The sequence below is a fragment of the Periophthalmus magnuspinnatus genome, chromosome 15, assembly GCF_009829125.3.
Source record: "Periophthalmus magnuspinnatus isolate fPerMag1 chromosome 15, fPerMag1.2.pri, whole genome shotgun sequence".
In the NCBI taxonomy this organism is placed as follows: Eukaryota; Metazoa; Chordata; class Actinopteri; order Gobiiformes; family Gobiidae; genus Periophthalmus; species Periophthalmus magnuspinnatus.
The window spans coordinates 8,342,357-8,369,374 of record NC_047140.1 but is presented as its reverse complement, the minus strand read 5'-3'; the positions used below and the strand labels follow the sequence as shown (position 1 = coordinate 8,369,374).

Below are 27,018 nucleotides of genomic sequence, written 5' to 3'. Positions count from 1 at the left end.
ATCTGCTGAAGTCAGGGCGAGCTCTGTTATGACAGCAGAGGAGGACAAGTGTACGGTGTGTAGGCTTTTAATGGAAGACGCAGCATAAAAGTGGTTGTGCATGTGCTTTTGCGTTCCCAGGTTATATATAAGGAGCATATGTCAGGTCACAGTCACGGTAATTACCATATCGACTTGGGCCTCACTTTATTGTGAGTGCTTTTTCTTTGCAAAAGTGAGGAGATTTTGGGTATTTTTGTTGTAATATGATAAGATTTGAGCTGTGGAGGGAGAATAAGTGCCTTTTATGGCTTATTATTGACATATTCTGCTGTTTATGTGTTGCAGCTTATGTCTTGAATGAAACGGTTTATTTAAAAAAATGTTTCACCGGGATTATCTTGTATTATTTAAATTTTTATTAGTTTCAATATTATCATTTATTGCAATGTTTCTCTGTAGCAATATTGTGTTTCCAAATGTGTTATCGTGACAGGTCTAGGCATAAGGCTGACTAATGGGTACTTTAAAGATGCTGTACCTGATTGTTACTGTCTTCAAAGACTTGCAGGTCCGAAGTTACGCCACACTTACCCTATGCATTCTGAGCATCCTAATTAACGTCACCGCGATAAGTCTATAAGATGTTTCACAACACTCGCAGGCCAGAGCGCCACGGTAATGCTAACAGCAGCACGCTTCCTGATTCTCAAAGCGTTTTATAATTGGATGCAAACGGCACACGGCGGTCTCATTTCTATCATCAGGAAATCTGCTACAACCACTTTAATGTAACCATAAAAATGTTATCAATATTATGTTTAATGTGACTACAGTTCCATTGGGATTGGGAGGATTGTTTGGGGGGAATGAGTAATACAGCACAATATGATATTACACACAATTGACTCTTGTGATCTTAAAACACAACTCCAGGTATGTTTTTGAGGAGGAAACAACGTTATAATATGGTTTAGTTTCATTCACACATGTTTGAGCAATCCTTTATTATTAGTCTGTCTACATCTAAAGAGCTCAAAATGCTGTTCCACCTTGTGATGTCATGAAGTGGTAGTTTTCAAGTTAACAGCTTCTTTTACCTTTTTTCAGTACAGATTCCAGGGCTGAAATCATCCAAATGATTCTAGTGATGGTGTGTGGAGTTTAAAAACACTTGAGAACTTCATTTAATACAGCATGACATCATAAGGTGTAAAGTGTTTTCAGTCTGAGAGAAGAACTAAATATGCAGGGCTTATGTGTTTAAACATGTGTGAATGAAACAAAACACAACTCCAGGTATGTTTGTGACGAGAAAGCAACATTATAACATAGATCGGAAAATAATATAATAGTAATATGAGCCCTTTAAGTAATAAAAGTAATTTGAACCTCTTAAGTTATTTTATATTTTTGCAGAATACAAGTTGAAGCACAAACTACAGTCCCCACTTCACCAGATCACATCACAAAGCTTCCATTTGAAAACAATGACATCTCCAGTTTGGGCTGTTACAGTTGGCTGCCCCTGACAACCGCTGTCAACAATGAGCGTATTGGCAAATAGGTAACGGGAAAGTGTGGTGAGACTTTAGAACTGGACTTTTTCCCACACTTAATTCAATGTAATTTTTTATCAGGGCTGTTTAGGCATGCCCATGAAAAAATTAAATGAAAGGAGACATATTGTGCTTGTCTTCTCTATAGTTATAATCTATGACTCTCGGGGATCATTATGTTATAATTTGCACATTTTAAATCACAATACTAATCTAAAAAAAATGCCTCCTGGACGCTTCCCTAGGGAGGTGTTCTGGGCATGTCCCACCGGGAGGAGGCCCCGGGGAAGACCCAGGACACGCTGGAGGGACTATGTCTCTCGGCTGGCCTGGGAACGCCTTGGGGTCCCACCGGAGGAGCTGGAGGACGTGTCCGGGGTGAGGGAAGTCTGGGAGTCCCGGCTTAGACTGCTGCCCCCGCGACCCGGCCCCGGATAAGCAGAAGAAAAGGGATGGATGGATGGAGACTTTGACTCTTTGGCAACTTTTCTGCGATTAGATTTACTTTTCATTTTTCTTTAGTTTCAGTGATAGAATTCGGGTCAAAGTCAGGACAGTAATCACTTTATCGACTTCAGTACATGACAGATAGAACGATAATTTTTTTGGGCTGTCAGTACTTTTAGTAGTACTTTTTTTGCTTTACTGAGAAAAATTTGGTTATTTTTCTGTACGTGAATTATGAATTTTATGAGTCATTATCGATGCAAACTAACTACTTAAGTGTTGCATTGTTATTTATTTTTCTTATATTGTACATTTAGAATACTTTTTTGAGATAATTTTCCTGTATAGTTTGGTTTCAATATTATTATTTATTGTCTATATTTAATTCAGCAAAATATTGCACTTTAAAATTATCGTGAAAAGCCTAGTTCAAAGTTCACATTTTAAACATGTCCAGGAGAATCAACAAGAATCACAGTATTTCAGAACATGTTTGTAGAGATCAGGTTGGCAAAATAAGACAAGATTATTTTGCTGTTTGTAGAGGAAATTATGGTACAGTGTTGCTAATTGCTCCCATTTTGATTGGCTTAATCTCGATGAATCTTGCCCTGCTTTTAGTTCACGATTGCTAAACAACTCCACTCCCTTTTATATCACGAACACATTAAGAACAATTACACATCTGTCTTGTGTTGTTGCATCACTCAAGTCCTCAGATTGACCTCTGTTATGTATTAAAGTTCCATTCTGCAGTCTGCCTTCTTTTTGTGATGGATGGAGTTTCACATATGGCCAAAAGACAAATCCATGTAATCTGTTTATTCCGGTGTTCTTTTCTAAGGCGGCCCGTGGCTATATCCAACATGGCGGACGTCTTTCAACCCACCTCCAACCTCACAAAAACGCTCGTAACGTGACACTTGTCTCAGCTGTAGTAGTGACCTAATGAGTGTGTCAATAGATCTCCAACAACACGACAATGAAGAATGGCCATTGTCGAGTTTGCCTTGTATGTGTATGGAATTGTAACGTTAGTTCTTGTTGGAAAAGTAGGTTAGCTTTTTATTTCCGACTGTCAACGTTTTTGTTTTTTCCATGGAATACTTTGAAATTCCCTCACTTCCGGAAATGCCCATCCCTTGGCAATGAGATGGGCATTTCCGGAGATTCTGTGATTTGATTGAAAGAACTGCTTTCAATTTCATGCATATTTAAGGTTTTATGGTCTCTTTTTAAATTATTGTTTACAAAAGAGATACAATTTTCCCAAGACGAGACGAGATGCAAGATTGGATCCCTGAGAACGAGACAAGACAAGATGAGATTTTGAAATGATTAAAATTAAAACAGTTAGATTTTGGCTACACCATTTTTGATTTGCTTTATGTAATATTTTTGCTGTATTTTTAGCACAGCTTTTAGAATCTAAAGCTTCTCAAGAAAGATCCTTGCACTTTTTTGTCCAATCCAAATGTAAACACACTGAAAAAATCTCCTGAGATCATTTTTCTCATGTTTTCACAATCTTTTGGGAATTTTGTCTCGCGAGATCTTGTGGCACGACATCTTGCTTTTATTAATCTAACCATACCACAAAATCAACATATTGGCTGTAGTTTTTGCATCGCTATTTTTTTAAGATAAAGTGCATATGCCATGTTTTTTTCTTACTTTGATGGTATTTTGTTAATTAAGTTGGCGTTTGTGGGAAAAGTTAAGAAAGGTTGCATTGCGTTCTACCTCATCATGTCTTCAACACACAAATTTCTATCCAAAATGTAGGCACAATTTACCTGCAAGGAAGGTATTTTTTTTCTGACTGACACCTTTATTTTGTTGCGTTAAGGTTTAATCTTTTATTTTTATTGGCATTTTAATAACTATTTGAAATTTAGACAAGTTTTGGCGCATGTTAACGTGATGGTTGCTCTGTCATAGTCATGGAATTACCTCTATGGTTGTGTCCGAACGTCCAGTTGAGGAAGTACATTCAAAATTTCCCACAATGCACCTTGAAAAGTAGTATCCAGTGCTGGTCAATGGACTGGTCAATATAGACCACAATGTATAGCAAGAGGCGGAAAAACAGCAGTGGAAAGCAAAAGGTCTTTAACTGGACATGACACGACTGACTGAAAGCAGATACAAGTGCTGGCTGATCGCACTGTTGATCCTGATTATGTATAAATCGTTCATAAATCCAATCCGTTTACATCCAACAATGAAGTAAAATTATAAACTTGATAAAAATAAAACTAGAAAAACAAAAAAAAAACAAAAAACTGAGCAGTCTATATGCACTTTAACGCTCCATTTTTAGATGTGCACTATCCCTTTAAGAAGTTGAGAAGTATCATATTTTTGGAAACAAGGCCAGTTGGTATTGTTTGCTCCACATAATACCTTTTCCTAACTTCCCAAACATGTCAATTCATTCTGCTCTGAACCACTCCTCCGTCACCAAACTTCTCTCGTTTCCGTATCGGCTGAAAGTCATATTAGGTGAAAACGAAATCACGTCCTGAATATCACACGGATTTTTCCACTTATTCCTGCTTGAAGATTCGGGGAGCTTAAAGTTTTAAGCTGCGGGAGTTTGGACGGAGGAGCAGAGGGGGGAGATGGCTTCACGCGGCCCGACAGAGGAGCGCTGGGGGTGGGGCGAGAGGGGGAGGGTGGAGGGGGGTTCACTGGAGGGGCGATAAGAGGGGGAGTGGAGAAGAGGGAAGCCATTTGGAGTGACTCTTCAAGATGGGAATGTTGTGTAAGGGTTTAGAGTTGTCAGAAGTATCAGAATCAGATGCTAATCGATACTAAAACTACTTTCAAAACCAGATACTCATTTGAGCAAGTATCGATACTAAAAAAGTCACATTCACAGGACAGAAATGAGGGATAACGCAGTACTTTATATATTGCCATGTGGCTTTATATCTATCATTTAATGTTGAAAATGACATTCTATTCTCTAAATAAAGAGTGGGTTTAATTATTGTGGTATCCAATTCGGTATTGAGTATCGAGTCTATTCCTTAGTATTGAAATGTTAGTATGGTGACAACACTGCTGGGGTGAGGTTCTAGCGTTCTGTCATTGGACCTGCACCATGACGAGATCATTGTATAATGTTATAACCGTAAGGGCAGCTGATGTAATACTTGGATGGGGGCAAAGTAGATGCTATACTTTGGCTTCTTTATGGAGTTTGCATGTTCTCCCTGTGTCTTGGAGGATATACACAACAGGCTTCATAGTTCAGATAGATACTCCTGATTGTAAATCTATCTCAGTATCTGTCCACGGGAACAAGACAAGACCAGATTTTAACATCTTTGTGCAGTTCAGTTCACAGTTTTTACCTTACATTTATTTCTATATTTTTGCTGTCACTTCAGCACTACTTTTTGGAACTACAATTTCTCAAGAGGTGTGATTCAGCAACGTTGATTTTCTTTTTTTGTCTAATCCAAATGTACACACAACAAAACGACTCCAATAATTTTGCTCATGTCACACAATCTTGTCTCATCGTTATTGGGGATGCACCTTTTTCAGTTCTGGTACCAATTTCGATACTATGACCTTACATATCTGCCGATACCCGATATCAACCGATACAGTACAACCTTTAAACAAAAAAACATAAGACATACACATAAATCTGACCCAAATGTGTTATGTTGCCGTTTCAACCACAGAACAACTTTGTATAAATATGATGTAATATGATTTGTATGAATTTGATGTAATAAGACAATTTACTAGTTGTAATTGACCCAGAAAGTTCAATGTCCAACCAGTAGATCTGCTGAACTGATATTTGAGAGCCACCGATATTTGTTACCATTATCTAAAAGGTGCACCCCTAATCCTTATACTGCATACTTTCAAAACAATATTGCATTATGTTGTACACAATATACTCCTCTGTAAACTTCTTTCTGGCCTAGAAACGCTGCACTCAGGTCAAGGTTAAGCGCTTCATCTCAGGACGTCCAGCTCTGGTATGGCGGGTCACAAGTTTGGATGCATGGATGGGTCGTAGGAGGATGTAAGGCTGCATCTGAATGGTAATCGGACACATGAGCAACGGCTGGAATGTTCTGGAGCAAGTCCAGCTGATACAAGTGGAGCAGTGCGACAAGAGGCGGTGGAGGAGGAGGTGGACTCTAAGATTTTTTATTACCAACAGTGCTAAGGCAGGTGCTAAATTTAGAGCATCCCACCTCACCTTTGAAACGATGGCAGCTTGTAGCTTGTTTGTCATGTGGGCTCTATATTTTTGCAGTTGTTCAACAGATGAGGATTGAATGGTGGGAGGTCTGGTTGGAAATGTGTAGACCTGCGTTGCTAGCCTACTTTAGTACATTGTATATTGAGTGTTGTTGAATGGATTAAACGAAATGACCTTGAAGTAATGGTCTATAATGGGGTTCAAATTACAATTTTGTATACCACAGATACCCAACCCATCGATCTTGAGGCAGTAGGGGTAGATCCCAAAGCCCTGTCAGTTTATAGTATAGTTTATAGTATATTATAGGGTATTGCATGGGGTAAATGTGGCCAGAACGACCAGTCAAATGGAGGTCCACACTAACACGAGGTAGCTTACATTCAGCTCGAGTTGTATATTTTGCCGAAAAAGATTGGGGATCCTGGTGTATATATTGATTGACTGGCGTTCTTATGGGATTTCTAGTTTAGTAGCAACAGTTGATATAATGCTAAAAGCTAGAAATTGCATTGTTAGCTACAGTTTGGCAAACATGAAACATTTGCCTTCTTATTTCACATTTTCACAACAAAAAATGTAAATGTAACACACTTTTAACCCTTTTTTACAAGCACGTTTTTTGTCTAAACTAAATTGTATTAGCAGATATTCTCGTCTTTAAGTAAACACAAAAAAGCTGAATGCAATAGCTAAATTCTGAAGCTAATGTAGTCTACTGTATGCTAGCTTTGTTTGCATTATTGTATGTATTTCTTAGCCACGCTATACTTAAACAGAAAGTTTGTTATGGTACTACAATGTACTTTTATTCTAAGCTTGGGGAAAAATGTACATGGTCTAGCGGTTTTTGGCCAACTGTGCGAGCTCTGGAAACTTCAAGAATTATGTGTCAGCTTAGGGAAACTTATGTCTCAAAATGTTTTTACTATTACAGATTACACATCTTATCACCTCTAGGGATCAAGGGGGAGTGGAGATGGATGGTTCAAGTTCTTTACATTGCCCGGAATATACCATGCTAGTGTGGACTACAAAGCCCCCCAAATCCTATGCGTCTTGGGTAATGGGCCTAGATATCATTCAGTGTTGGTATGCTGTGTCCTCTCAGGCCAGAGAATGTGTTTTGTTAGCTGGGTTACGTCAGGGTCAACCACTCTAACCTCAGTGGGGGAGAGAAACATATGACTCCATTTGTTCTTGTCTAGGGTTTTTTGCAGGCTTTGAAGAATGTGGCTAGTAATGTTTTAAGAGCGTGATGTTCATAGACTGTATATAGAAATGGATATAGCCAACTTGCTGCCTAATAGGAAGTGATCACGGGCACGATTCAGCTCCATCGACTCTGGCTCCAATTCACTTTGTTTTGAAAAACTGTCATCCATCTCTCTGTAACTGCTGCTGTCAGGCTCGTCATTTTGGTCTTAAAATGTTTGTATTGACCCGCCCTACATGGTCCTGGTATTTTTATTTTGCTATTGTGTCCGTAAATCAAGATATTAATAACAGAGAAAAGAGTCCCCTTCTTTTCCCAAGGTCGCTTCAGCTAGCGTTAGCAACAAGTTTGATTGATAGTGTTGCTAAGGGCCCGCTGCCTGAAACTGTCTAAACTCTCTAACCCAGCAGTCAGTCTAGTTTAGAGAGCGGTCGGGAAGGGGCGTTCTTAAGCTATTGCTAACGTTGATTGGAGGCTTTGCAGATGCTAAAAATGCTAATAACGACAGGAAAAGGATTTGTTAGCTCTTATCTTCATGTTGAGTGGAAGCAGAACTTTTACAAACTGGAGCAGCTTAGCAAAACTATTCTCACATCTCTCAGACTGTAACAGAGACTAACATATGTTCTGCTGCGACCAAAGCTTTAGTGCAGCCTTGAACTACACTACATTAAAATGTTTGGACACCCATTCTCATTCAATGTTTTTTCTTCATTTACAACTTTGTACTTACTGAATGGTGCACTGTGTTACCAACCAGAGGAGCTAGGGTGGTCTTCAAGTATTTGGCCACATTGTACATGATAGTCTGTGCTATATACAATAGGTCTGAGGGGGTCTCCCTGTTTGGATTTTTGGGAGGCCATGGAAGGAAGGAATGGAGTCACCAGGATGGAGCCTGATTGACAGGCTCTGTCCTCGTGACTCCAGCTGTAGATCAATGACTTCTTCTTTCTCCAGGTCCGGTAGGGTCTCATTTCAGTAATTCATAGGTTGACTATAGTGACGTTTGACATTTCAGGCTGAATTTTCTGCATATCTTTCTCGTGGGTGGTACTTCAGTATTGCACTGACTTGGGAGATCTAAGAGTGTTAATAACATTATTGGACTTGGTTTCTAAATCAAGCCCAAGCTCTGCACTGCAGTCTCATTAGTTTTATTCAGAGCTTGTTAGGAACCAAAAGTTAGACCCGTTCATTAAAATTTATCATCTTTTCAATTCAAACTCCACTTCTATAATTACACAAAGTTATAATTAAATGACATCATCTTTGTGGAATGTATGGGAAGTATGTTTGAGTTGGCAAGAGATTAAGGTTGAGGTTTTGTGAACGTGCACTAATGATTAAAACATTCATTGCAAAGCAAAACATCACAACAAGCAACAAGATGTGATGTCTGACCCATCTTTGCTATTTGTAATGTAAATCAGTTACTTTTATGCTAAATTTTCTGCTAGATTTTCAGAGCTTTTTATTTATTTTATAAAAGTAAACCACAATGTGTAGAGTAATTTTGCTTTTTTGACAAATCTTCTGTACTTGCTAAATCTCAAGCTCTCTTTTATGTTGGTAACTAAAATACATTTTGTAAGCTAGTAGGCCTAGATATGACATAACAATAGTTTGTCCCACATCTAATGAGAGTTATTTCAGTACTTAATAATAATTTGGAATGGCATGGACTGGACAGGTGATCTAAACTTCTAGTTACCTATCCAGCTATAGCTAATGTCAGTGCATGTACTTGTGTCACTCATGGTCCATCCCAGTCCAGTGCTTACCAATGCATTTGAACCATAAAACTTTATTACATAAATCTACATTTTAATACCATGGACAAGACAGTTGATTCAAACCTCTTAGCTAGCTCTGGATCTGTCCAAGTCCAACTATAGCTAATGTCAAAGCATGCTCTTATATAACCTATAAACCATGCTAGGCTCGTCAATGATTTTAAACCCATAGCACTGTCTAAGCCCAGGCTAACTCCAGTTGAACCCCTGGCCCTGCATTTGTCCACATCTGCTAATGCATTACTTTATTAAACAAATCCACATTTTAATAGAACAGACAATTAACTCAAACCTCCCAGCTAGCTCTGTTCAAGTCCAGCTATACCTCAATGCATGTCATATCACCCGTAAACCCTGCTGGTCCAGTGCTTTGAACCCATTCACCCCATGAATTTGTACCCACAGTCATGTCTCACCTCAGGCTAACTCCAGTTCAACTCTTCGACTCTGCATCTGGCAACAAACATATTAAATTAAGTGTTTTCAAAACTTGTACATAACTCTACATTTTATTACCACAGGCCAGTTGACACAAACTTCCTGACTAGTGCTGTCAAAGTCCAACTATAGCTAATATCAAGTCACTTTCTTTAACTGTTGAACCATGCTAGGCTACTCAATGAATTTGAACCTATAGCCTTGGCTAACTCTGTGTCTGTGCACATCTGCAGTCCTCGGCGTTTCATTTAGCTGTAGTGTGTCTGTGTGTGTGTCTGTGTGTGTCTGTGGGAGTAATCCTGGACCCAAACCCCTCCAACCACATGGAAATCAAATATTACAGTCTCACTGAAGGTCAAAGGCGTGCATGCGTGTGTGTGCGTGCAATCTGACTGGCGCTTCTCTGACGAAGTTTACAGTGACTCTCCAAAAGATCTATACAAGTTGGATGTTGTAAATGAAAAAAACTAAATGGCTTACATGCAACATGTTATTAGTCATGATTACAGTGTGTCATTGCAGGTTTGTGAGAGGCCATTACTGTGTCAGGGTTTGTGAGAAACATGCCAAATGTGCATGCTAAAACTAATCACCCACAGTGTTTTAAAAATGCTAGCTTGTATGATTGTATTTATGTTTTTTCATGGCACAAGACACTTTACATTTTAAATTAAGGATGAACCAATCAAGTTTTTCCAATACAGGGCCCAAGTTCAAGTGGGCGCTTTCATGCTAAACTGGTACATAGAACATAGAGCAGCTTGAGAAAAAAGTATGCACGGTCCCACTCTAAACCGCACAGGACGTCGGCCATGTTGGGTCAAAGTTGATGTCCAAAATCTAGACCTCGTACTTTAACGAACTTGTCATAGGGTTTTGATCCGACAGACGCCAAACTGAGGCAGTTGTTAAAGTTGTTAAAAGCGGCCATTTTGATGGTATAAAATCCCTGTAACTTCATGGAACATCATCAAATCTGGATGGACACAATGTACTGTTTGTGTATTTTAATGCCACACTACAAGATACTAAGTCAGATGCACACAGGGTTTTTAAGTGGAGACTACAGTGTGTACTTTGGAGCGTGTGGTCAGCTTGTATTATTGCTGTTTGCATTGTCGGGTGTGTGTCCTTTTGCTTTCTATACATCCGTTAAAATTAGGGACGTGTAACCTTCCCTTGTAACCTCATGTAGTAATTACATAATAAGATGTGACTTGTTTATTTATTTTTTTAATGGCTTTCCTGCAAACTTAACATGGGATGGAAACATTTATCTACAACGTCACACTGGATTGTTGAATCACATCAGGCCCTCCCACTGAAACATACCCTTTGTGGTTTCAAGGGTTGTGAGGGCCCCTTATCACTGCTTGCAGTTTTAATAAAATTTAAATTAAAATCTCACATACAGTTCCTTTTTAATGACAGCGCTACAAGGTTTTACACACAATAATGAACAAATAAATTCTAATAGACATTTTAATATTTTTACGGCAAGATAAAAGGGACTTATTTACCCCTCCACAGCTCAAATATTACATCAAAAATACCTCAAATCTCCCCAGTTTTACAAAGAAGTAGTACTCATAATAAATATTGAGACCCAAGATCTATTGTTAAAGCTTTTATAAATTGAACCATGAGTCGATACAGTCGGGCTGTCTTGATAATTACTATATCTGCTAAATTCAAAGTCGTCATCCAGGAGTTACCATAGCTGTAAAATACTTTCCTTACAGCATGTCACAACACACACAGCACAGTTGTTTTTTTTTTTTTGTTGCAGTAAACTTGCCCTATTAAAACTATCAAATACATTTCTGCTGTTTTGCTGCTGAAAGAGCAGAACACCCCTCAAGTCTTCAGTATAAACATTATTTTAAACTGACAGTTGTTGGTTTTGCTTTGCCTCTCACTTCATTTCGTCTGTTTACTCTAATATTTCACCATCCAGATTTAGTCTAAGTGGAGCAGCTGTGAAGCACGGCCAAGTGTCTAGACCAGCTTTTGCACAATCACGATGCCTTCCAACCACATATCTATGTCTGATTGTCTGCCGCCTTTTTCCAGTCACCCATGTTTACACGGATTTAAATATATCTAAATAATTTGGAATGGCATGGACTGGACGGTTGATGCAAAACCTCAAGCTAGATGTCCAACTATAGCTAATATGAAAGAATGTACTTGTATAATTCACAAACCATGGTAGTCCAGTGCTTGTCAATGAATTTAAACCCGTAAAATTTAATTACATAAATCTACATTATAATATTACGGACAAGACAGTTGACTCAGACCTTCTAGCTAGGTCCCGTTCTGTCCAAGTCCAACTATAGCTAATGTCAAACAGGGGTGGCACCGGGAAGGGAAGGGATTGACGGGCCCTAGCCTCCCCTAACATGTTAAGTGAGTGCCCCCATAGCTCCTCCAATCACAAATGTCTGGCACCGCCGCTGATGTCAAAGCATGCACTTATGTAACCCATGCTGGGCTCGTCAATGATTTTAACCCCAGTAAAATGCAGTCCCAGTTGAACCCCCTGGGACTGCATCTGTCCACATGTCGTATCACACATAAACCGTGCCAGTCCAGTACTAGTCAATGAATTTGAAGCCGTAGCCTAATCAAGGATTTGCGGATTCATGTTTATGTGCTTCTCCAAATCCTTGTTTAGTTCAGTCTACCACAATTACTTGATTTCATAGCCTGGAGTTGTAGATGTTTGGTCTTGTCCGCTGCCGTCTGCGTAAATGATTTTGCTAGGCCAGCTTGAGGCGGTGCATTTTGGAGCAGGGTGGGGTCAATCGGACAGTGAGAGGAAATGGGTGATTAGCTCAAAGTGGAGCGGCTACGGGTGGGGGAGGAGCACCGTGCTGGCAGTGTCCGAGCTATACATCAGTCTAATGTAATGTAATGCACCATCTGATGCTTTTAGATCTGCATCAATAGTTTTTCCATACTGGCTTTGATATAAGGCAGTGGTTCTCAGTTGGTGGTACGGTTTGGTTAAGTAGCTCATTTGTTTAAAACTAGTTTTGGGCAATGTTCATTTTGTATTTTTGCTGACAAGTACTAGACAAACGTAGTAGTAAAATGAATGTGTACAAAACCAAAACTTCAAGATATTTTTGTTGACTACTATGAAATTTAAATTCATTTTTGGATGTAGGACTATACACAATTGCCTCCAGGTGAGAGTTGTTTGGGTCCGCGAGATCAAGACCAGACCGGATTTTCACATAATTCATAATAAATTGTGTGGTTAATTTCTAGGTCTGTCCCAAAACAACATTTTGAAGTGCGATATAGTGCTGAAGTACATATAGACGATAAACATTGTACATTCTCTTATGAAGTGGCTGTTTAGTTTCTCCAAACACATTGCAAAAGCTCCTCGGGACCCCAATCTGCTGTACATCTCCATCTCAGAACCACTAATCACTCCTTTGAAGATAGTGAGGTTCAGATCTTGCCAGAGAAAAGAAATGGTTTGAGAGGAGAATTAAAAAATATATTTTTGTTCCAAAAGACAATCCTTCCTTGAACAGGAATGGGGGCCTCAGACATCATCTATCCCCTATCTGTTTTGCTTTGGTCCTGAGAATGGAGTTACAAAGACAATAGGGCCAGCCAGGATGCAAATAGGAGTGAAATCACTCAGTAGTGGCTTGTATGACTATGCTAAATATGTCTCAGGCACAGTGCACACTTAGTGTAGCTCAATAGACCTAGCCTACAAACTGAAACTGTAAACAATAGGTGTTTACAGTTTCGGTGTAGTTAGCTCCTCCCATCAGATCGATATAAGGCAGTGTTCACCAGCAATCTGACCAGAACTGAAGAAGCGGCTTGGATGAGCAGTGAAACGTCTTCACTCTTACAACGATTTGTCCAGTTGACAGATTTTATATTTTTCTTTTACTATGGATCAGACCTGGATCACTGAGGGATCACACAGATACAGACGATAAATGATAATATTGAAACCAAAACATGAAGCAGAATTATCTCAAAGCATTGGACATCTAAAATATATCAGAATAAATAACAATGCAACACATCTATAAGGAGACTTCTCAAGCTTTCAGCTCAAGTCTTAAAGTATAGAAAAATTACCAAACTTTTCCTAGTAGTGCCAACATAAAGTACCCACGATAAATATTGACCCCCCAAAAATGATTGTCACATCTGTCGTGTACTGAACGATAAATTGATAAAGTCTTTATCGTGACAGGTCTATTCATTTCATAAGTTCTGCCTGACAGTGTTTGATTTATTTCATTTATTTTTTTTCTGTCATCGTAGCACTGCTTTTTGGAACTATGGCTTCTGAAATGTTTACCTCACCAGCATGTAACCAATTGTAAACACATGGAAAAAATCTCGTCTCAAAAAGATCACTCCACACACATGTTTACGATTTGTGGTGCAAGATCTTGTCCCTCTCTCTGTTCATTTTCAATTAAAGATTTGAAAAGACGACCATGTATAAACCCGACATCCAAGGAATAGGTTTGGTTCTCTGCAGATGTTGGAGAAAGTCCATGAAGCACAATAAAAGTGATGGTATGCAACTTTTAGAAGGTGGGAAGTCAAATGATCAACTGGAAATACAAAGTTAAAGCCATACTTAGGAACATTCTCCAGTTATACATTTTTTACACTATACTGTCAAATATTATAGCCAAAGAAACAACATTTCCATGGAAACAAACAGGAAGAGAGTCAGGTTTGTGGAGATGCAAGCCCACCCACAGTAAGGACGCATGTTTTTGTATGTTTTTCAGTGCTATAAAAACATCCATAATGAAAAAATAAATTTTTTGGCAAAAAAAAAAGACATACTATGGCTTTAAGTGAGTTTTCTAGTTCTGGAAAGTTCTTGGGTTGTTGACATTGTTGGAACTGGTACTGGCTGGAATTTCGGCCTGCTAAAAAGTTCAGTGGGGTGATTGGATTTGCAGAGCGTTCCTATGACAACATGACATCATCATCACCATCGCCCTCCTCCTCTAGGTCGGGCTGTGGCGTGGTCCTCTGATGTCACTGCAGATTGCGCATGTGTTATGTCAGCTCGGGACATTTGGTAAAAATAAGGGCGCCTGATGATGACCAGATGTGAGCTAATACTACGGAGACACAAGACGGACCAATTGATTTCTAAAGAACCGTAATAGAGGCCTAATGCATATGGAGCATGAATAATGTAGGCGAGCTAATGGCTGGAGAAGTGCTGTGTAGGCAGGGACAGGTGTCATCTTTCTGCTTACGTACACATTCACATTCTATTGTTTTAGATTGAAAATGTATTGTTGAGTCTGACATTTTTGACATATGTTTAAATGAATTCGCCTCACTTTTCCAGACGTTTAATAGCTACGTTGTCAAAAGATTAGAGCTGCTTTTGTTCTTTTCTTGAGCAGTACATTAATTTTCAAATTCATAGTAGGATTGTTAAAAGTATCAGAAGTCAGATACTACTTGACTACTAAAACTAGTATCGAAAGTATATAACCTTTTGAGCAGTTATTGATACTAGAAAGTTATCTGAAGTTTTCCCTCATAACATAATTAGCTAAACTTCATAAAATAGCGTGAAACTGTTGGGGTGTGTCTATGGGTCCAGTGTTCTTGTTTACTGCTGGCCTTCGGGAAATGGTCTGTTGCAAATCGATGTAGTTACAGTTTTGTGGCTCTTGAATAATTAATTTCTTTGTGTTGTGTTTATAGGATGAGGGCTATTCCGTCCTCGCTGATGGGGCCTCATTTGACCCCTGGACCACCTTTTGTTGGGGGAAAAAACAACCCGTCCCTTAGCACAGTTCGATGTTTGTGATTCTGGCAATGAAACCGGAAACCATGACGACGTAAAGTGTTAACACCAAGCAATGATTTTAGGTGGGATTTGCTTCAGATAGGACATTTTAAAGATGTTGAAGAGCATTAGTTGAGAGAAAAGATTTACATTTATATTGCATTTTTAAAGGTGTACTGCGGAATTTTCTGGTGGAGGGTCTGCCTCCTGCTTGTAGATGTTATTACTGTGGTTATAGATGTGTGTTTAGAGTACAGCAATCAACTTGGCTAGCATGTGAACAAGCGACTGACACCACCGGGCCAAATGTCAGTTCATATCTGTGGAGAGGGGCCCAAGCTGGCAGTAAAAATGCATTTGAGTTAAGCAGCTAACAAATCTAATTCACCCTAGTAGTAGGTCAACACTTGTTCTGCGCGTGTTAGCTAGCTCCTCTCCGCAGTAGCTTTAGAAGGGCTTTACACCAGCATATTCTCTACCACAGATCTGCTCTGACACACACACAGCCTTATGGGATACGGTGACACTGGAGCAGGACGTGGGCGGAGCTACATGTCCTTGACCAATGATGGGTGGGCTGCAGGTGCTCCGGAATGCGTTTGATCCCACCTTTTGATTGGACAAGGGACGTTGCAACAATGGGACTACAGAAAGCAGAAAGCGCACACATTCTGTCAGAAAGATTAGATCGGACTTCCCACAATGCACTGCAACACGAGCTGGGCCGGGCAGGATTTAGGGAGAGACAGAGGGGAGGGGGGAGAGGGAAAGTGTTGGCAGCTGGCCAGAGGGAGATGATGGGATGGATCGCCTTGACGACACAGCTGTCTGGACTGGGTGGGTGTGGCTAGTGCTGTGGGCGGGGTTATGTCAGGAGAAGGGTGTGGGGTATTTTTGGAGAGCAGTGCGTAGTGTGGTGCATGGAATGATGATATTAAAGGGCCTGTACACCATTTTTTCCACTTATTTTTTCACATATTTCATACTTGGACGACTGAGGGGTTACACAAACATATTTTAATATATAAATATGCATCTTGCCCCAGTACAGCTATAATGTATAAGCAGCTTTGGAGGTATAAATAAGTATTTTCTGCTTCTAGTTATAAAGTGGTTTACTGTCCGAGAATCAGGAAATGCACGGTTAGCATGCTGTGATTGCAAAACTCCGCACTGGTCTTTGAGAATTGTGAAAAGTGCTTATAAACTTATGCATTGTGACTGTTCTAGTTACTCACCACGATAAGGTAACTGAGTAATATAGAAAATATAGTTGATAAAACATAATATTGAAACCTATTCTAAATGTATTATATTGTTAAAAAAACGTACATTGCAGTTAATAATAAATGGTAGAATTAAATACTTTAGTAGCTGGTTTATATCTATAATGAGTCATAGAAGTTATTTATTCAACCCTCTGTAGCTCAAATCTAATCGTAGAACAGAAAAATAACAAAATGTTCCTTACTGGTACAAAGAAAAAGTCCCGCGATAAATACTGACCATCAAAAAGTCCTGTTCCTTCTAACATGTATTGAACGCTAAGTGGATATAGTGGTTATCGTGACAGGCCAAACTTGCACAGCTGGGACCACCATATGACATGTATATGGAGGATAAGATGAGCCTTAACCTAATGTAAATACGTCATCATTAGATAGTGATGACTTGAAACACCTGCAGTTTGTACAACCCAAGAATAAAGACTGATAGGAAAAGTATTTGTTGGGGGTTAGGGTTGTCAAAATAATAAAACCAATAACGAAACTGAAGTCGCATTCACAGGACAGAAATGAACCTTTCCTGAATAGTTTTAGAATGATCTTGAGCTGTATCAGAACAAGTCTAAAACACATAGACTAGTATACACCCATGGACCACTATGGGTGAGTTTGAAATTTTACTATCATGACAACAGAAGTATAGAGTGGGTTGATTTGTCCAACCTTAACCGTATCCCAAACTCATTCTGGAGAAATTGCTATGATTATGCACTTTAGTACTTTTTAGTTTATGGCAGTTTACAGTTTACTTTCGCCTAGCCAGATTCAAAACTCGGACACACCCGGGTTGGGATGGTTGGTATAAATAAAATCGTGAAAAGATTATGTAACATTATCCATTCTCGATTCACTTTTGGGTCAGTGATAATCTGATGGGCTTATGTTGGTCCATTCTTTTGCCTTATGCTCATTTTTAAGCACTGTGTCCTGCATTTGAACGAAAGAATTACAATATATTGCCTTTTTTACTGTTGGTCGGGATCAAAATGCTCAAAAAATGGGGACATCTTGTTTGGTACTGGTTTAGGCCTGGTTTAGATCAGACTGGCCAAAAATAGAGACATTTCTTTATAAAACTGCAACAAATCAATGTTTCAGCTTGTGGCTTGAGTGAGTCACTGGTAAATTCAAGTGTGAACTCTCAGATGAAGCACATATATTGTAAGTGAAGACGTAACTAAAACTAGAAGTGAATTGTAATTGTAAATGGTTGACGGGTAAAATAAGACAATCTTTTCAAATCTATGGGGTTTCTGTAGTGCAATATAAAGAATTATTAACAGCTGCTGCACCACTTGTATGACACAACATGCTAACTGGACATAGCGCTATTTAGCCCTAAACTAAACATTTCATGGCTTGTTATAGTTTAGCGTCTTTGTTAATATTGGCTCACACTCTCATTTCCAAATACAAGCACGAGCCAAACTTATGGATTTGTGCTTCTGAAGAGTTATGGCAGGTCTGTAATAGAACAGGGAGGGTGGGTGCGGGTGGGGTGCAAGCTAACATCTGTGTGTGCAGTCGGGCATCTAGAGCGAGATTCCCTTCAGACACATGTGCGCTAGGTCATTTGGTCCAATATGGCCGCTCTGTGTCAGGATAAGAGGGGGAAGGATAGATGTGGGGGAAGGATAGATGTGGGGGAAGGATAGATGTGGGGGAAGGATAGATGTGGGGGAAGGATAGATGTGGGGGAAGGATAGGTGTGGGGGAAGGATAGGTGTGGGGGAAGGATAGGTGTGGGGGAAGGATAGGTGTAGGGGAAGGAGAGGTGTAGGGGAAGGAGAGGTGTAGGGGAAGGAGAGGTGTAGGGGAAGGAGGGGTGTAGGGGAAGGAGGGGTGTAGGGGAAGGAGGGGTGTAGGGGAAGGAGGGGTGTAGGGGAAGGAGGGGTGTAGGGGAGGGAGGGGTGTAGGGGAGGGAGAGGTGTAGGGGAGGGAGAGGTGTAGGGGAGGGAGAGGTGTAGGGGAGGGAGAGGTGTAGGGGAGGGAGAGGTGTAGGGGAGGGAGAGGTGTGGGGGAGGGAGAGGTGTGGGGGAGGGAGAGGTGTGGGGGAAGGAGAGGTGTGGGGGAAGAAGAGGTGTGGGGGATGTAGAAGATGAGGTGGAGAGATGGGCCGAGAGGACAGACAGAGGAGGGTAGAGCAGGCTAAAAGTTTTGAGAATGTTGTTTTTGTTTATCTTCCTGGTTTGTGTTGTAGTAGTCGGAGAAGTGGCCCCACCCTCCTGTAATCAGTCCTGCCTCAGCGTAGTTTAGGAACAGGGTGTTCTCTCCAGGGCCGGTCTCCAGAGGCCCCCTAGCATGTACACATCAGGCTAACGCTAACATCTGAAGGGAAATGCTAATAGTTCTTGTTGAAAAGACTTTTAGCTGATCAAGTGTAAATATGGGAGATGTATTAGAATGTTCTGAATGGAGTTTTTTGGCTCCTAGATGTAGTGTAGAATCAGGTCTTCTCCAGCTTGTCTGGTCCTGGGTAGTTGCATAAATATAACTTTGAATATGTGAAAATACTACTGCGATATCCTCCATTTTTAAGGATACAGATGTTGTTAGTCCTGCTGGATGTCACACGTCACGACACTTCCTTCAATAACTATAACTTGTATAACCAATTCTCTAAACAATGATTTAAATCTATGTCCAGGATCTAAGACTAGTGCATAACTTTTTTACTAGCGATATGTTAATGTGATTTTGATTATCCGTAACTGCAACAGTATGAGACATTCAACAGCAGCTAGTGAAACCAACTCTTGACCAATATCCTGAACCAATCCCAGAATATTGTGTTCCTATTACCCGACTAGACTATCGTGTTCACGTTGCTGAGTACGCCAGTTGGTGGATCTGCAACTTGGGTGTCTGTTTGCTTTATGACATAAGAGTCCTGCACCGGAGCGTTCATACCGGGACAAGGTCAGTGGTCTCATAAAATAGTCCTCAGTCCCTTTACCCGTGCACATAAACGTACTACGTTTTACAGCCCTGTAAAGCTGCTACTCCTACTGGTTTTACTGTTCACATACTACCTCAGACCCACATTGCATTATGGGTAACAGGTCTGAGCATCTTTACAAAAATCTTATTGCAATTTTCAAAACAAATGTTTTATTTGTTTTGAAGTGCATTTTTATAATTGACATTGAGTTCACTGTTCAGACTTTAAATGTATTAAAGGAGACTCATTATGCAAAATGGACATTTAAGAGTTTTTAACCAAGTAATAATTGTTTCCTCTTCTCATTTAACCTCTTAGAAGTTGTATTTAGAGTGATTTTTGCATGTTTGATTAATCTTTAGTCTTCCGTATTCAAGTCGCCATTTCTCCGCTCTACCACCTTTTTCACCACCACCGGTTCTACAATTTAATTTTCTTAATCAGTGATACATGTAGCAGCTATCCATAGGAAGCGCTGACAGCATGTGGCATTTACGAAGATGTAGCGTAAAGTGTCAGATTGGAGTAGGCTCCTAATACCTCATTGGGCTCTGCAATTTGCCAACCCAGAAGTCGGCTGACATTTTATTAAGTTGTTTAGATAAATTTTCTGATTTTAATATAACATAATCATTCAGGGGTGTCATAGATAATAAAAATTTACACTTTGAGCTGAAACATGCATGTGAAAGTATAGCACAGAACTTATCAATTTGCCTGATCCTAAATTGGCTCATTTTAACTATTGGACCTTATTCTGTGACATTGTTGTTGTCCATTCATAGTTCGTGGTTGTCCTTGGAGTGAAGTGCTTTGTGAGAGACGTGGTTGTCTAAGCTGCAGATGCGGTTGGTCCAGCTGTAGCCTGTCCGCGGTGGTGGTACATTCTTGTGTCCAGGAGGAGGTGATGGAAGTGGGCTGTGTGGCTCTGTGCTGCCCCTCCCTCTGCTCTGGTTCTCCCTGCGTGCTCTGCTTAGTGTTAGATCTGTGTGTGTGTGTGTGTATATATGTGTATGTGCGTGTGTGATACAGGCCTGGTGCTCCGTGCTCCTGATAAGTAGAATTGGGTTATCTGCTCCCAGTGGAGATGCATTTAAACCTTTGTCTCAGCTTCCTCTCCCTCTGCATTCCCCTCAAACTCTCTGACCTCCACAACATGTCCTCCAGTATTCTAAAACATTATGAAACATCCATAGATATGTTTCATCATGTTTTAGAGGTTTATACAACAGCAATGTAGATTGTCATGCATTAATGTGAAGAATCTCTGAGTCTGACCCCCTCATAGAAGTTCACATCTTCACCCACAGACCAGTACCCCAAAAGTTCACATGAGTTTAACCATAACTAAAAAGCAGAAGGAACTACATAGACCAGTGGATACCGACCTTTTTCTCCCAGCGACCCTTAGTGTGTCCATGGATACGGTCGCAACCCCCCAAATCATTCTCCTACCTCATAAATTACTTCCCTGTATCAGTATCAGAAGTAACCAGAAAACCTTACAACTGCAGCAACAACTACAACTACTACTGTGCATCAGATTTTTTTTATACATCGCCTTTTTGGACACTTGGACACTTTAATAAATATGTCCCAGCTCAAGTCATTCCCATTCTTAGAAAAGAGCTCCAAAACAATATTATGCAAATTTTAATGCCAGGATAGCATCTTAATTGTGTCTATGAAGTATTTTTTTTCTAACAACTGCTGTTCTATGACATACTTATTAAGCAGCAAAATCATCTTTTCCTTTTATAAGATAGTAACTCATCTGGTTGGAGAATGATGTGGGGGTCGCGAATGCATCCATGGATAAAATGAGGGTCGCTGGAAGAAAAAAGGTGGGAAGCACTGAGAGATAATGGTCTATGGCTCCATCTCACTGCAGACAACACAAAGAAATGATCATGCCTTTAAAAACTTCTAAGGTTGTGATTCAGTTTCATCTTAGTCCTGTAATATTATGTACTCATGTCACTGCAGGAAAAACTAAACTACGCTAGTATGCAGTAAACTCCTCACTAGTGATGAGGCAATACACTATATGGATTATCATGATGAAAAGGTTCAACAATGATCATTCATGGGACATTTTATGCAATCATGAGACTCGCCAACAAAGATCATTGCCAGTATAGCACCGGAATGTGCAGAAAAAACGACTTCTGTACCTTCTGGATCACTGTTGTTTTCATTTATAACAAAGTACAACTATAACAGCTGTTTAAATATGGAACCTGTTCATAAAGGCAATGATAATCATAAGCTCAAATTTCAATATTGTCCCATGCCTAGTCCCCACTACTGGGCAATAAATACTGCAAAAGAAAATGCACAATTTTAATGGACCTTGAAAATCTTCGATATGTTGAAATGACATGTGCAAAAAGCCAAAAGTTAGTCAAACTTTAACTTAAACGCTTAAGACTGCTTTTGCTCCTTAAGGCAAATTATGAACTCATTTCCCAGAATCATCTGTCTGTTCATTGTATAGATATTTTACGCTGTATCACATGTTTTCTGATCATGCCCTTAAAACATTTTGTTGACACTTTGTTTCTGTGGCAACCGTTTCAGATGCAGACAAAACAACAGACAACACTTATTTCGTTTGTCTTCTTCCTTTGAGCCCAAACCTGGACTGGATTCAAAAAGAACTTCTCTGAAAAAAATGGTCAAAAGTTCAGATTTTTCCCAAATGTCACGCTACAGACTCGGAAAACCGCAGTGAGATCAGATCACAATGGTCGGGCTTTCTTCTGCTTCCACGTCTGCCTCTGGTTAATGCCCGCTTAACTTCATTATGGTGCACTTCTTGTGAGCTCTTGTTTCTCAATGTGTTGGACAGTGTTCCCGAGCCTGTGCCCATAGCTACAATTGGTCCATCTGTGTGTGCTCCACACACAGGGAGCATTGAGGAGCGTGGAGACGGGAATAATCGGAGTGTTTGTGGGAGAATATCACAGCTTTCCTGGAGCTCTTTGGCTGAGTGCCTGAATGTGGTACTTGTGTTTTGTGTATGGCTCTTTTTATTATAATGCAATTTAGGCCTGTGTAAGGACTCAAATTTGAGAGATTTTGAGATTGAGTAATTTTTAATTGCTCAATATATCGCAAAAATATCAATATATCATAATCTTGGCTGAAGCAATAACTGGTATCGCAACAAAACAATTTTCTCCGTTTTACATCAATTAATCATTGATATTATATAGTGTAGTTCATGACACCCAAAGCGCTTTACAGGGCTGGATTCATTCACCCCATACTCTGTGTTGGGAAGCTACTATTGTAGCCACAGCTGCCCTGGGGCAGACTGACAGAAGCGAGGCTGCCAATCTGCACCATCGACCAGTCTGAACACCAACAGCACTCACATACCACAGTCATACTAGACAATGTGGGAGAAGTGTCTTGCCTAAGGACACAATAACAGTTTTTTCCATATTCCCAGAGGTCTCTCATCCAAGTACTAACCAGACCTGGCATGCGGAGCTTCTGAGGTCTGACGAGATCAGGCTTTGAGACGCTGGAAGGGCCACAATGTACCAGCGTGTCAAAGTTTTACAAATGTAAAATGGACAAAAATGTAGATTTTATTCATGGCTTTCTTGATTTTTTTTTTTTTTTTTGACACAGTTTGACTAGAAGTTAATATAGCATCTTTTTCTCATAAGGTGCAGGCCTGATCTCAGGTCTAAAGGTCTACAGCCAGTCCTGGTCTGGAGCAGACTGAAGAGATGTTATTTTGTGTTAATTGGCCGTGGTTCAAAGTCTGAATTCATTTTTGTTCAGTGAAGCAATATTGAAAGTAATTTCATGTGTTTTTAATAAGCCAAAATAAAGTTAAAACATTAGGATTGTTCAGTGGGAGGATTGAGCCTATCGTCCTACATCGGTGTTATTAGATTTAGTGTGATAGTAGTTTTTATTTTATTTGTTTTTATTCAATGAATTCTCAACACTTGGCTAAAAAGTCAAAATTGAGCCCTATGTAACTTTTCTGAAGGATGGTAGGCCACTCGCTTGTTCCCGTGGAGATGTGTTATTGCTTTCCATAGACTTTTTCCACAGTATGGCATTATGCATCTTCATGGAGATGATCATGTAGTGCCATCAGGCCAGGTTACAGGTCAGATCTATGGAAACGCAACCCCCCAAACAGTTACAAAGCAGTTTTTCCAGTGTATTTTTTATTTTTATAGTGCACTTTTAAGTTTGTAGAGGTCATAACTTGAGGGTTAGCAGGTTTTTGCATAACAAGACACAATAGAAACCTTTTAGAGTTTTTCATCATTCCTAAAATAATTGCAGTTTTTATTATTTTCTTACTGCAATCATTAAAATTCCAGTTTGGATTTGATGGAACCAGAACTGAATTTCTGAAGCAGGCTTATCACGCAGACTGTAGATCACATGGAGGTGTGTGTGTATATTTATGTGTTTGTGTGGGTGTTTGGCACTTGGGTTAAATTATCCAATCGGAGCGCCGTTGTCAGGAGCTATGGCTGGACTGCAGACAATGTGGAGATGGTCTGATGTTAGGATTTATGAGCAGGCTTTTAATGATGTAATGGCAGCCCTGTAATGATTTTGATCTATGGCATATTCACTTTAGGATCGGTGGGTACATCTCCATGGCCAGTAGAAATCGGATAACCAAACGAGTAGAACGAGGAGAACTATCATATTTTTTGTACAATTTTTCTACTTTTGTTTTTGTTGACTTTAATGTGAAGCAGTTTGGTCAGCTGAAGCTGTTTTTAAATGTGCTCTATAAATAAATGTGAATATTAATTAAATAATTCATTTTCTCTTCTTTTCCAGGATCATTGATCGCTGGATACATCATTTGGCCTGTGCAAGTTTATGGACATTTCCCAACCAGGCTGTAAGTACTGCCAACTGACACTTTTTATTTAACTTTTTCCTATTTAACTTTTCAGTCTCACTAGATATTACTTAAATACAATGCATTAGTCTTGGTCAAAGTTGCTTCTGTAGCCAAACAGACGGAAGTGAGGGTGCCAATCTGACCGGATAGCTATGTCCATTTATACATACAGTCTATGGTCTTGTCCAAGAACATAACAACTGTTTTTACCACTGACTCTCCACTGTGGCACCTGGTATTCCCTGCGGTCTCCTATCCACGTACTAACGAGGCCCAGCCCTGCTTAGCTTCAGACATCTGACAAGATCAGGCTTTGAAAGGGAGATTAGACACGTAAATATATAAAAGTTCACAAATTAACATTCTAATCCTTTATCAGAAATTTGCTTCTTTGTGTCCAAGTCCATAATGATGACCTAAATGCGCTTTATCAATGTCGAAGCCTTGTTTGCCATCAAAGCAAACATGAACATTATAAATATTTAAGTATTTTAGCTAGCTATAAAGTTATATTGTATCTAAGATGTATGAAAATGTGTAGTTTTTCTGCTTGCCACCATCATCCCCTGGACCAATTTGTAGAATAGTGATGGGACTTTTAGGATATCTTTATGACATCACTGCACCTCTAAGCTAAAATGTGTTCACACTTCACCCTGCTTTGTTCCTGTAATATCCTAACATGAAATTAGATCTATTTGACTTGTATTCATCTGTACAGCACAATGCTACTTCACTGATGTCACTCTCCGGGCTCAAACACACCTGCATGATTTCACAGTACATTCAAACTCCATGACCTCAACCTCATTCCTGAAAGCTGGCTCTGAGATAGACATTTCCGGTACATTTTGAGTAGAACTCGGAGGAGGTGTTGTTTGAACAAGAGGTGGGATTGTTTACAGGCTGATGCTTTAGAAAGACAGGAAAACAGTGGGAGAGGTGGGTGGAATAGTTCTACTTTTTATGACCGATTGGGATATTGGCCATAACGTAAGGAGAGACTTAAAGATCCTATAACCTCAGAAGAAATTTAACCTTTGCGTGGTATTTACAGCATAACATAGAGATCACGATGAAAACAAGTGGACTTAATAAAGATGCACTATGTAACTTTTCTGGTGGAGGTTATTGCTTGACATTAAACTTATATCCAAGCAAGTGACGCTACCAGACTACATTACAGGTCAGATCTGTGGAGAGATAACCTTGCACCCAAGAGTGTATGTTTTCAATGCATAAGAAATTCGGAATAAAGTCACAATTTTAATGCTATATTGAGAAACATTCCAGAATAAACAATAGCGAAATAAGAATGGAGATGTTATTGTGTCGGTAAATCAAGATATGAACATTAATAACAGAAGAAAGGGGCATTAGTGTCAACAACCTCACTCTAGATTGGGTCTTTAGTTGTTCATCAATAGCTGAGAGGAGAAAATAGAGAGTCTGAGGTGGCTGACGTTTCTACTGCTGCTACCTTTGACATCACCTCAGTGTTATGATACAGGGAGCACAGCAGGCCAACCCCGCAGTCAGTACTTGCTCTGTAATCCTGTTATCTCAGTTTGAATATTCTGAATAGTTTCTCACACTCCTGGCCGGGTACAGTACGAATATCACCATCGCTGTTTACTTTGGCGTGTATGAGTAAGTAGGCCCCACATTCCTCGTTAATGCTTTCTACTAACAAGAGTAATCGATATTTTTTAACTTTTTGAAACGTGTTGAGGTATAGTGGACTGATTTGACCTCGTTCGTGTCTGCTGGATGGGTTGACAGAGTGGTTGACCTCACAAGTGCTGGTCACTCAGGCTTGTCCGCACTGCTCTATGGACCATGACGCTAAAGGGATGCACTGCCTTCACTATAGTCACATTGTTTTCTGTGGCTTACTGAACCACTGAACAATTGGTTGTATGATCAGAAGATAAAGTGATTGTGTACAGTGTGGGTATTACATTTTTTAAACTCAGATTTGCGAGCCTGAAGCATGCTAGTTTGAATGAGTAGCTACTTCTACTACTTTTACTGCTACTACTTCTACTACGTCTGCTACTGCTGCTGCTACTACTGCAACTGTAAGGGGGGGACAAAGGGGTTTTAGAGCCCCAGAACTATAACCTCTGCTTATTAATTTATATTAGAGGGGCCAATGTGATTCTTCCTGCCCCGGGTCCCCAGATTTCTGTCGACGGCCCTGATCACTTATTCTAGCATAAAAAATGTCTATTAGGGCGGTGCAGTGGTCCCTGTCCGGAATAGTGGGACATTCAGACACAGCCATAATATTTTACAGGAAGACATTTTAAACTGCCACATTAGCAAATTGAATGGATATTGCCATCTTTTCAGTCTTAAATATTGAACCAAAGTATGTCACCTAGAGTCTGTTCTGTTT

The 27,018-nt window shown here is 39.8% G+C and overlaps 1 protein-coding gene across 1 annotated transcript in view; it reads left to right on the top strand.

Moving 5' to 3' along the window:
- Nucleotides 1-27,018, top strand: part of sptbn1 (spectrin, beta, non-erythrocytic 1) — a 144,999-nt gene that overhangs the window by 6,626 nt on the left and 111,355 nt on the right. Inside the window, exon 2 of the mRNA XM_033979681.2 lies at nucleotides 24,551-24,614. The gene's annotated coding sequence lies outside the window, so the exon portion shown is untranslated. The remainder of the gene's footprint in view (nucleotides 1-24,550; nucleotides 24,615-27,018) is intronic.